Raw genomic sequence first — 13,192 nt, 5'->3', positions numbered from 1 at the left:
CACTATCTCTTCATATGCAGAGGTCACAGAAACAAGTGAACTCTACTTCACTTGCCCCATAGACGGTCAGGTTTGAAAGGGAAACTTTACTTATTTGACCTGCTGCTCTATTTTGTAACGTATTTCTTTTCAGTAATACTAAAGAGGATTTCCTCCAACATAACAAGTTATGCACCTTATGGGTAGTTGTCTTCTGACATGAGCCTGTTTTTCTGTCAAGATTAGATGCACAGACTTTTACTTTGGCTAACCAAGAACAATCTGCAAGGCAGCAGCTGTTTAATTTTAGAAGGATTTTTTTTTCTAGATGCACAGTTACTGTCCCCAGGTAATTGGCCTCACCTGCCTTGGGGTGGAAGAAAACAACTTAATAACCACTTCAACATTCAACTATAGACATTCTGATAACAAACTGTTACCAGCACAACAGTCAACTTTATGACACATCCAACTTTTTGCACTTTTAAACTATGCATGGGAGAAATAACAGGAAATTCCTCAAACCACACTAGTTTTACTGATGTGACTTATCTCAGTGTGACTTGTAGTAGTAACCATTGTAATGATAACCCTAACTAGTTCACTTCATTTGCAGGTATGACAAATGCAGTGTTGATCATTTTAATCAGGTAAGTACTAATCAGAGCTGAATTTCTTAACAAATGCTCTTATCTTGCTATTTACAAATATCAAGATTTTAAAAAATTCTAACTTTATCAATGAAGTTGTGACTGGTGGGTTTGTAAGGTGGAGGGAGAGGCACCATTAAATGGCTTTAAGCAATTTTAACTAATTACCCAACCCCACCTCTTTTTATGGCAAGTGGTCAAATAAAAAAAAGTATCACCCCTCCCCCACACATTTGTAGTCCACTAAAATAGGACTACTGGACCTGTCATTCCATCAAATTTATTGCTAAGATAATCAACTGGCTTGCTGGAACTAAAGACCCCCCCCCCCTCTTGTATGACATCATTTAAAGCGAATTTAATGGGGAAAAAAAACTTTCCTCATGTAGGCCTACTTGAAAGTTAAATATGAAATCGCCTTTACTACGCGAAGTTATAGGCTACGGATTCAAGAGGGGATAATCGGGAATAGCCTGTGCAATACAAAAAAGTCTATATTAATGGTTAGTCTCCCTTTATTCCAATAATAAGAGAATTAGATTTAGAATAGCAAATTACCAGAGCTCCGCACATGCACACAAAGAATCTGTAACAATTTTTTTCCCCGTAAAATCCACCTAGTCAAAGATGTAACTCAAAACTATTTTTATTTGTGTTTTTAATTATTCCTTGTCTGAAACAAGTTGCATAGTCATTTATTTAAGCTAGAGGTGTTTTCATCTCAGCCTACTTTTCACTACTTTTAAAAGAATAAGAATTTGTAACACTTTTTTTTTTTTTTTTTTGCAAAGAAGTGAACACTGAAATAATATAAATGATCACTTCGTTGTTTTCGAAAAAAAAAAAAAAAAAACAACGGCGGAAACTCATCGGACGTGACTTTTCTTAGCAGCCTTTTTGTACCTCATAAAACTAAAGTCGCTAAACAAATTGTTAGCTTTCAATAGTTTCATTTATCGGTGCGTAGGTAGGAGGTAAAATGTTGGAACTTTGCGACGTCACAAATTCAGCGGTGGGTTCGGGCCTTAAGTGACGTTACTGGGAATGGCTTGTATTTCACAGTTGCATTCTCTTCTTTATGTATGCTGTGTAAACCTGCTTTGTAATCTCTAATATATAATGCATGGGCCATAAAATGCACGGCAGCGTGGTTCAACCTTCGCGTGACAGAACACCTTTCAAAAAATGTGACGAGCCAAGTGCATATTAAATAATGCTACTTCTCTAGGAACAAAGTGTTCACTGAGAAAATTCTCCAAAATTCTGTAACTGGACAGATTAAAATTTCATTGTCTTTGTTTTCTTACTTACCGTTCATCAAATCGCGAGTGTTTAGGGCATATATATTTTCAATGAAAAGCGAGCAAGTCAAATTTGTTGTCCGTTGTGATGTTACGGTCAATGTCCTTGAATGACTCCAAAAGTTCAATAATAGTTTAAATAATAGAAGGCTAAAACAATCTGAAGTGTCCCTTGAGGTTAAAGGTTCATGCATTTGTTTTTATTGTTTTATTTCCAGGGTTCGTACCACTTTTTAAAAATGAATTTCCAGACTTTTTTCCCACACATTTTCCAGACTTATTTGGAAAAATTCCAGAATTTATACGGATAATATATTAGCGAATAATTTATAAAATGATGCAACATTTGTACTGTATTACTTACATAATAGTGATATTTATTTTAGACAATTGAGCTAGTGTTTATATTGTACTTTCTCTAGCCACACGGACAAACAACAACTTTACTACTGCTGTCTACCCAACTCCCCCCAAAATTTCAATAATTAAAATAATTGATTAAAAGAATGAAACTACTTTGTTTCCAACCTAGAACTTATGTAATCTGTTTGTGATCTAATTGCATTATCTTTTGAATTAAACTACTACTAAAATAGTATTGCATACTAATGATAGTTAATTACTTTAAAAAATTCTAATAAAGTAATTTACTAATTGATGTCTTTTTGAGTAGCCTAGACTTATTTCCCCTAGGTCCTAGATCTAATGAATAGTGTTTTGAAAATAATAGGCTAATTAAATTGAAAAGAAAAAATTGGAGCAAAAAAAAACATTCTGCAGGCCGTGTAAACACATCATTTATTATTTATGCTATAGATAGAAACTACAATCTGCACTTAAAAATTGCCAGTATCCCCCCTCCCCTTTTCCCCCAACAAAGCACGGTAAAAGGGTCAATGTAAGGTCATGGTAGGCCTGTTTAATACGTCATCATAGCATGAACAAGAAGGTGATTTTTTTCCCCATCCCACCCCAGCAGTAGTTTGGAGACCCCTGGGCTAATTGAAAAGAAAAAATTGGAGCAAAAAAAAAAAACATTCTGCAGGCCGTGTAAACACATCATTTATTATTTATGCTATAGATAGAAACTACAATCTGCACTTAAAAATTGCCAGTATCCCCCCTCCCCTTTTCCCCCAACAAAGCACGGTAAAAGGGTCAATGTAAGGTCATGGTAGGCCTGTTTAATACGTCATCATAGCATGAACAAGAAGGTGATTTTTTTCCCCATCCCACCCCAGCAGTAACAAATACGTATTTGGGGTCAGAGTTCACACAAGTGATCGTAGTTACAAGAAGGGGCGGGTAAGTCTAGCCCTAATCGTCAGCATTTGTAAAGATTTTAAAAAAAACAGTTGAACTGAAGGTGGATTAAAAATACAGATAGATAAATTATACTTTAACTACCACTTACGTTACACACCTCTTCCGTAATTTTCTGCTATGACTGCTTGACTGCAAAACTCAGAAAAACTTAATGAAAAATAGCGGGTAAAATCGAGAGCCTAGCGTTTCTGTGAACGATAATTAAATAATTTTAAATACTTGTAACTGGCTCAGTTTTTACGTCACATTATAGAGGAGGGGAAAGGGGGAGGGTAGAGAAAAAAATTCTCTACCCTCCCCCTTCCCCCACAATGTGACGTAACAACTGAGCAATCGGGTTTATTCTGAGATCCAGCAAAAAATGTCACAACACTTTGTAAACCCACAGCGCGGGGTAAAAAATGGAGTAAATTCGAAAGAATATCCTTTTTGTTAGTCGGAAAATTTGGACTTCGTGGACAATTTATTTCTAGAAACTAGACTCCAGACTTTTTCAGACTTTTCAAAAACTCCAGTCCAAAAAACTAGCGATTTTCCAGACTTTTTAAAGTCGTAAGTTCATTTTTCTAAATTCAAGACTTTTTCCAGAGTGCGTACAAACCTTGTATTTCAACTTGTTTATTATATCACTGAGTATTATGCACCCATGACATATTTACAGGGGTTGGGATTTTTAACAGGCCATAACTCATCTATCTTCTATATATATAATTCTCTTCTGAGAGACGTTAGAAAACAAGCTGTAAGCGCGCCGAACAGTACCCTCTTTTCCTCTCTAGGCATATCTCAACCACCCCCACACCCACATGGTCTGGTGAGCTGTAGTTCACGCTAAATGTTTACATCGTACAGCCGGGTTTAGTGACGGCTATTAGGGGCAGATAATTTAGTTTAAAACTATTTTATACTTAGGGGAAGTAACTAAGTGGAGGCTGCTTTCACGTGGGTGGTGGTGGGGGAAAGGAGGGTTTTAGTGTTTTAAAGCAAATATTTTCAGTGGCAGCATTGGTACTGTCGAATTAACAAATTATGAATAACTGAAAAGTAGAAAATAAAACATCTAAATAGCGGCGTATGATAGCGGGTCGGCTCGTATTATATAAATCCGATAGAAAAGCGTTGTTCGTGCCCATCAAGTACACAGGGTAGACGAGGCATACACTAAAACCAAATAGTGTGCCTAGGACCAGGGGCGTAGCGAGGGGGGGGGGGGGTGCGGACCGCACCGGGTGACATCATTTAGGGGGGTGACACCAAGGCAAAAAATAGCAAAATATATAGAGAAAAACTTGAGGGGTTGGGGGTGGAAATCGAAAGTTTGAGGGGGGGTGGGGTGCAAATCGAAAACTTGAGGGGGGGGGGGGGTGCAAATCGAAAGTTTGAGGGGGGGGGGGGGGTGGTGCACATCGAAAACTTGAAAGTCTGTCCCCAGGAAGGGTCGCAACCCCTCTGGGGGGGGTGTGACACCATTAAGTGCCGCACCGGGTGACACCCGACCTCGCTACGCCACTGCATGTTACGTAATAACAAAGATGTTTTACAAAAGCCCAAACATTATTTCACCCCTACCCTACCTTGTCCCAAAAATGGCCATATAATCACAACTCTCAGTAATAAACTGTAGCTTCAGAAATCCGCTTGTATTGCCCACACTTGACGCGATCCGACTAAACCCAATCATTATGCTCAAGTTAATAATATTGCGGTGTAGTGAATCCGGTTGTTAACCCGTTGAATAGATTTTCTCTTTAGCTGTGTTAGGCTTTAGATTACTAGTGCACGTATGTACATTATTAAGTCGGTGATAGAATAAAAAGTGGGATTTTGTTTATGTGGAGTTAACAATGGCACCCAGCCTCACTGTTTATCTTCGGGACGAATAAAATATCATTTAACGAGAAGTTAAGGGTCGTAGTGATCGGGTGGTAGAACACTCGGCCACTTGCTCGAAGATCATGAGTTCGGACCTCACTACGGACTTGGGACGGTACCCAGCTCTGATAGGCACCCGACTCACTCACGCTGCCTGACATAGTATTAGTCACGGTATACCTTCCTATACTGAGGTCATGAAACATAAAACCCACTACCTCGTGTGCCATATGAATCGTTAAGTATGAAAGAGGTACTTTACAGACTTTACTTAAAAAAAAAGTTAAAGAGACGATGCTTTCTGGATTTTAAAACAATATAATTTACTATTAGCCTTTTAGTTTTCTCTACAGACAAAAACAAGTTGTATAACAAACCCGTTATGGTAAAAAAAAAAGATTGACTGACAAACTCTGTTGTAGCAAGCGTGGAACCCATGATATTAATGAACCACCTGAGTCGATATAAAACTCGACAGCATGTAGCTATTTCTAGGACAATCACTTGACGCCAGAGACGTCGGTCCCACTTATGTATTCATAAACCAACCGGAAATTTCACGTTCGGCAATCCCGACTTAAGCGCGGAACCCGAGAAACGCGGCGTCGCACAAACCCGTTGAAGCAAGAACACTACGGGCCGTTAAAGCTAGTACGCGACTTTTAATTTGATAGTGTTGTGCGCTGGTCCAGTGAATGGGTGTTTGTTGGCTGGGGTGGTGCCGCTACTAGCAACATTTGCTGATCTGTTGCATGGTGTTAAGGGGGGGGGGGGGGGGGGGGGGGGTCGATATGTTTTATGCTTTTTTAAAGCTTATGTGTTTGAACTTTTAATTTCAACTAAAATTTGAGGCAGATTTTTTGTCTTAACTGAAAGAAGAGCAAAAAAAAAAAACCACTATATAGAAAGGCAAATGAGATAACTAAAGTTTTGAAGCGAAATACACCTAGTCAAGAACCTTTAAAAATAAACAACACACAATTAGGTAGCGCTGTCAATTATGAAGGAGCCTGCATCGCTGAAATTAAAACACGCATCTAAAGTCAAACGAATGGAGGGAACTTTCTGTGGAGGGCCAGTGTGTCGTGGGCACAAAAAGGAAAAGACGATGATGATTATTGTGTTATATTATGTTATATAGGGTAGTGTTGGGTCCGTATTTTGTTACATTATTTGTAGGACTAATGTGACATTACTCTCAGGTCAATGTGACATTACACTCAGGTCAATGTGACATTACACTCAGGTCAATGTGACATTACACACAGGTAAATGTGCGACATTACACTCAGGTCAATTGACATTACACTCAGGTCAATGTGACATTAAATGAGGGTCAGTGTGACATTACACTAAGGTCAATGTGACATTAACTCAGGCCAATGTGACATTACTCTCAGGTCAATGTGACATTACTCTCATGTCAATGTGATATTATACTCAGGTCAATGTGATATTATACTCAGGTCAATGTGACATTACTCTCAGGTCAATGTGACATTACTCTCAGGCCAATGTGACATTACTCTCAGGCCAATGTGACATTACTCTCAGGTCAATGTGACATTACACTCAGGTCAATGTGACATTACACTCAGGTCAATGTGACATTACACTCAGGTCAATGTGACATTATACTCAGGTCAATGTGACATTAACTCAGGCCAATGTGACAACTCTCATGTCAATGTGACATTACTCTCAGGTCAATGTGACATTACACTCAGGTCAATGTGGCATTAACTCAGGCCAATGTGACATTACACTCAGGTCAATGTGACATTAAATGAGAGCCAGTATGCTATTTACAGAAGGAATCGTTTTAATTTATCTATCACCACAACATAACCAACACCGACATCCACACCACCACATATTCATCACGACATAATCACTACCACCACATTCACTTAATCACCACAGCTACATAATCATCACAACCACCTAACCAATACAACATAGCCATAGAGCCCCCCCCCCCCCCAAACAACACCACATAACCACTACCACTACCATCACTTAATCAACTACATAATCACAACCACCACATAACCAATACAACAAAATCCCCACCCCCCCCCCTCCCCATAACACCAACACCATATAACCAATACAACATAGCGCCCCACTATCACCACCACCACAACCACTATCATCACCATTACCACCATCACATAAACACCACTACATTAAAAACTGCCACCCTCACCACCAGTGGTCCTCATGTTACCTTATAGCAACAGATGGTTCACTTCATGCTGTGTATAAACCTTTACGGGAATAACCTAACCACAATTATTTTTACTACGTGTTCATAAACATCTTTTCCCACTGCCAACAATACCTGCCAAGTTCAAGTGTCACTAGACCACACCCGTCTCAACTAAACGCCATAATTATTGTAAGTTCTATTCACCATAACACACACCTAATACCCAGTGTCTTCATGTATGTGTGCATGTGTGTTTTGTAAACATCCCCTGCCGTATTTGATCGATTGAAAACAAGCCCAAATGAGAAACAAATTGCTGGGGTATATTTAGCTGGTTAGAATTAGAAAACAGAGTGTGATGGCAGGGCTACAGATAGGAGAGTATGACATTTTAAAGCAAGAATGTGACAGACAATGTCAATGTGTCACTGACAGCAGTGTGTGACAGTGTTTGACAACATAGTGACACACAACATCGTGTGACAGTGACAACAGGGTGAGAGAAACGAGAGCTGTACCTGGGTCGTCTTATCGCAAGGGCTGGACGGGCATTTGCCCGGGGGCCTCAACAAACTCGTGGGGTGATATGATTTTCAATGCTACAACTGCAAAAACAATTTCACTTCCTCCCATTAATCACGCCGTGTTACGTAATCATTTACCATCATCAAAACATGAGCTACATTTTAATTTTCAACAAGAAAAACAATATTTCCTTAAATTTAAATTACATCACAAGGCGTAGATGTAATGTATACATCAAACGACGAAAAGATTCTGTTATATTGTCGTCGAAAAGATTTTGTTATATTGTGTTATTTGGTAAAAACGCTTAGAAATGGAACAATGTAACACAACACATTTTTCTAATAGTTCAGGCACATGTGAATTCTCTTGATTTTTAAAATTTAATTTCCATCGTGTACGGGGTACAGTAAGTAGTATTATGACCGGGAAAAAACCCACCTAAATTGATATCTTGTCAAAATCTTGTCACTAACACCTTCCTGGGTCGAAAGAACCTTGTATTACATTTTTGTCTGTGTGTGTATGCTTCTTGTGTGTGTCTGTGTTTCTTTCTGTGTGTTTGTGTGATAACACGATAACTTGTGTACTGTTTCAATCTGGTGGACGAAATTTTATATATATATATATATATATATATATATATATATATATATATATATATATATATATATATATATATACGTCGAAATGAGCGGTTTCCGGTAACCGGAAACAGTACTCTATTTCCAATTTCTTAAAAAACCATCACAATTTGATAATCGTATCCCCTATAAGACAGCATATACTGAGAAATTTTTGCCCCTCTGGGTTTTCTCAATTGGAAAACAAGCAAATCTTTCACAAACGTGTCTGCCATTTCTCTCGTTGGATACCACTGTAAGTGCTATCCGAACACCTACCGTTACATACAGATTTACAAGGAACCTTTAGGGGAACTCAATCCCGCTTTATTACACAATACAAGTTCTGACAATACAATTACAATTCTTTTCTGGTATATATATATATATATATATATATATATATATATATATATATATATATATATATATATATATATATATATATATATTAATATATAATTTAATTTAAAAATATTTATATTATCAGGGTAGGGGAGGTCGTGGTTGCAGAAAAGCTAAATAATTGTAAGGGTTTGTGGTCTATTGAAATGTTAAATAATTGTATTACCGTAAACGACAGAGGGGAGAGCATTTGATTGTTAATCTACAACAGACAGCTACATGAAAGTTACTGATAAACGTCCGTATGTTAAAATCCAACACACATAATTTCTCACTAAATTAGCTGAACTGACATTAATGGAGGAATTACAATCAGAAATACGTTGACTAATGCTCAGAAATCCATACACTAATACACACTGAAATTCAACCAGATGCCGCAAGTGAAATAAAAGTAAGAGTTACCTCCCCGTTGAGAAGGTTTATCTGTGTGGCTTATTGTTTGGCTTATTTATTTTATGTCTAATGGGATGTTTAATTAAATCATTAATGCGTGCTGCGGTGATGAACGTGGTGTATATTTTACAACAGAAGTTTGAGTGTGGTTGTATTGGGTCGATGTTTGCAATTAGTTTATCGACACGGTGTTTTCTGTCGGTAGGGATAAACATGGGGTTACAGCAGAGGCGTAGCGAGGGGGGGGGCGGCGGGGGGGGGGGGGGGTACATATGTCCCCGGGCGCCGACCTTAGGGGGCGCCAAAATGGGTTGAAAAAAATTAAAAGCTCATTTTAGCTGCAGTTTTGCGTTATAAATATAAAAATATATGGGGGGGGGCATTAAATTGAAAGTGTGTCCCCAGGCGCCGGGAAGGGTCGCCACGCCTCTGGGTTGCAGGTGGGGGGGGCGGAAATGACGAAACGCCAAGTTTTATTTCTGACGTTTTTTCTTCCGGGAAAGGGGTGCGGGACGACGACACTGGTTAAGGTGTGTATTTTCAATTAAATTATTTTTATTAATTTTCCTGGGGTGGGAGTGACGGGGTAGAAATGTGACGTGGAGTACATTCTGTATTTATTTAAAAAAAAAACACGCTGAAACCATTTTTTTTTGTTTTGTTTTGTTAGAATGATGTTTAAATAAAATGGAATGATGTTTGTGCGAAGTAGAATAATGTTTGTGCGAAGTAGAATAATGTTTGTGCGAAGTAGAATAATGTTTGTGTAAAGTTGATTGTGTTAAGTAGAATGATCTTTGTGTAAAGTTGAATGTCTGTGTGTAGTAGAATGTTTGTTAAAATCAAAAGATGTTTGAGGAAAGTTCAACGAGGTTTGTGTAGAGTACAGGATAAATAAAAATGGTAGTTGCAGTGAGGTTAATGCAATTAGTAATAAAACAGATAGTGTTAGTTACCTCACAAGGTAACTGTCTTTAACTTTTGAGGTAACTAACACTTCCGTTTTATTAATAATTGTAAAATACAATGATGTTTGTGTATAGTTGAATGATGTTTGTGTAAAGTACAATTATGCTTGCATAAACTGTATTAAGCAGCTTAACCTGAACTGATACAAAACTTCCAACGATTAATCCAAGCCTCGTTCCCAAAGTAAAAAAAAAATCCTACAATTTCAAAAAAAAAAAGTTTAAACTTCCTCGTGAACGTATTTTTAATTCAAACACTTTTGGGGGGAAACAAAACAATCCCACCAACCAAATTAGAAAAGTCCTCATACTTTCAATTTGGGGAACATACCCGCAAAACGATGACGTCACGCAGAGAGGGACACACACACACACACACACACACGGTAGCCAGGTAGCTGACCTGGATTTGACAAACGTGTCGGGGTTGGGTTATGAAGAGTTATGAAGAGGTTCCTGTACGTCACATCCGGTGACAATACCGGCTGTGTTGCGGTGAGCACACGCGAGGAGGGGGGGAGGGGTGACATTGATACCTGAGCGGAGGTCAAGGTCGAGTGCAAAGGTGCCAAAATAGTGTTTGTTTGGCGACGACTCTAGATAAGCTCACCCTTTGGCTGGTGTCTGGAAAGTACCTCATTAACAATTCGGGTTCTAAGGACCCACGATAAAACGAAGTTGTTTACGTCATGTGGCTTTGTGAAGCAAGTTAATATTTAAAGCCTGTTTGTGTCGACGTTGGCCTACTGGAAATATATAGGCCTAATCCGTGTTTCTATTTTTTTTTTACTTGTAAAATTTATTTATTTATAAATAATTATTTTAGCGTAAATGAAATAAATTTAATTTTATCTGGAATATTTCTTAAAAATTTAAAAAGCACACAAAAAACTTTTCTGTTTTAGTAGTTTTGGGAACCTACTTTGTGATGTTTGTAAATTATATCCAAAGCGAATTAATCATGAGTTCTACATTTTCCATTAACATTATTCCTTTCTTTTAGATTTTACTCAGTCAAACAACACACAACAAGTTTTGGCTATGACTGGGAACAGAAGCGCAAATATGCGCATATGGCGTAGGTTCTATTTTGTTCCCAGCCCGATAATCTTCTGCTAGGGCGGGTGTCAACAATACGGCTTAAAATAAACTTTAACCACAGGAGAGCTATCTTTTGCCCGTCGAAAACAATATTACAAATCCCAGAAAATGTATTCCTGCATACTGTATAACTATCAACCGATAAATGACTTTAGTATGTTTGTTGTTAGGCCTGAATATCAAATTAGAATCTGGAGGGTAGAGAGAACAATTAGTGTTTTAAATGTCATATATATATATATATATATATATATATATATATATATATATATATATATATATATATATATACAGGGGCGTAGCGGGGGGGGGGGGGGGGTGCGGACCGCACCGGGTGACACCATTTAGGGGGGTGACACCAAGGCAAAAAATAGCAAAATATATAGAGAAAAATTTGAGGGGTGGGTGGATTCTAACCACGACGTACGGCGAAGGCTAGTTTGTCCTATAAGTAACAGCTCGACAATATATCGTGACCGTCTTACTACAGTGACGTAGACTGGTTGGGAAAGGGGGGCTATGTTATGAGATTAGTGTGCAAGCTAATGAAATTGAAATTTTAAACAGCTGAATGTTAGGAACTAGACCAGGAAACTCCTAATGAAAGTTGACAGCGTTTTTTTTTTCGATTTTTACGGCTGTTTATTCCTTAAGCTTAACACTACAGTGAATCATGCATGTGTACATTTAAACATGATGATTATTAACATTTTGTGATGTACTTGAGGTGACAACGTGACTACACTGCGAGGTCACGATAAAGTCACATTAAGCCTTGAAAAAAAAAAGGTCGCTGTGACCGTCATGTCAGCATGATGCAGGGGCGGAACTACAGTGCCGCAGACCCCGCAATGCGGAGGAGCCCAGGCCGTTTAGGGGCCCACAGCCAACCATAATCCATTTTTTTATTGTTAAAAAAATTATTTTCTTGTAAAAAAAAAAAAAAAAAAAAAAAAAAAAAAAAAAAAAAAAAAAAAAAACATCTACTACAGAAGGGTTGTTCTACAGTAGCTAACACACGCTGTTTCGTAAAGGTAAAAAAATGTATAGCTACATGATTTGTAGTGTGAAAGATAGGCAAACGTTCGAACCACTTCCATGACTTATTTCCATTTTTTAAATAGTCAAATATGTGTGCTCTTGGTTAAGAAACTTTTTTTTCCGCACTAAACAAATAAAAAAGCAATTACTTCTTTTAATTATTATTTAAAAAATACATAATAAAGAATGACAGTATAAAAAGGAAATATATTAAAAACTAATAATATAAATACAAAAAAACTTTTAAAAAATAATATATATATATATATATATATATATATATATATATATATATACATACATATATATATATATATATATATATATATATATATATATATATATATATATATATATACACATATATATACAAATATTTATATATATATATATATATATACACATATATATATATATATATATATATATATATATATATATATATATATAGGCATATATATATATATATATATATATATATATATATATATATATATATATATATGGGGCCCAAAATTTTTTTTTTGCGGGGTGGCCCTTTTTTTCTAGTTCCGCCACTGGCATGATGTCAGGGATACAAAGGCCAGTAATGGTCAGAGACGCATTTATAAATGTTAGTTTAGTCCCGCCTAATGGTTTCCTGCTAAAAATTACTGTATACTGCATTCGAACTTTTATGCCCATTAAATTCTTTATTTACATTCTCAAGCCTATGTACCGGTAATTCTACGAGATTTTTAAAAAAATCTAAGCTTACTTCAAACAAGTCGGTAGGCCTATATCTAAACCTGTA

The sequence above is a fragment of the Physella acuta genome, unplaced genomic scaffold (assembly GCF_028476545.2).
Source record: "Physella acuta isolate Inbredline_101_S28 unplaced genomic scaffold, ASM2847654v3 ptg000093l, whole genome shotgun sequence".
Lineage (NCBI taxonomy): Eukaryota > Metazoa > Mollusca > Gastropoda > Physidae > Physella > Physella acuta.
Note: the sequence above shows the minus strand (reverse complement) of the source record.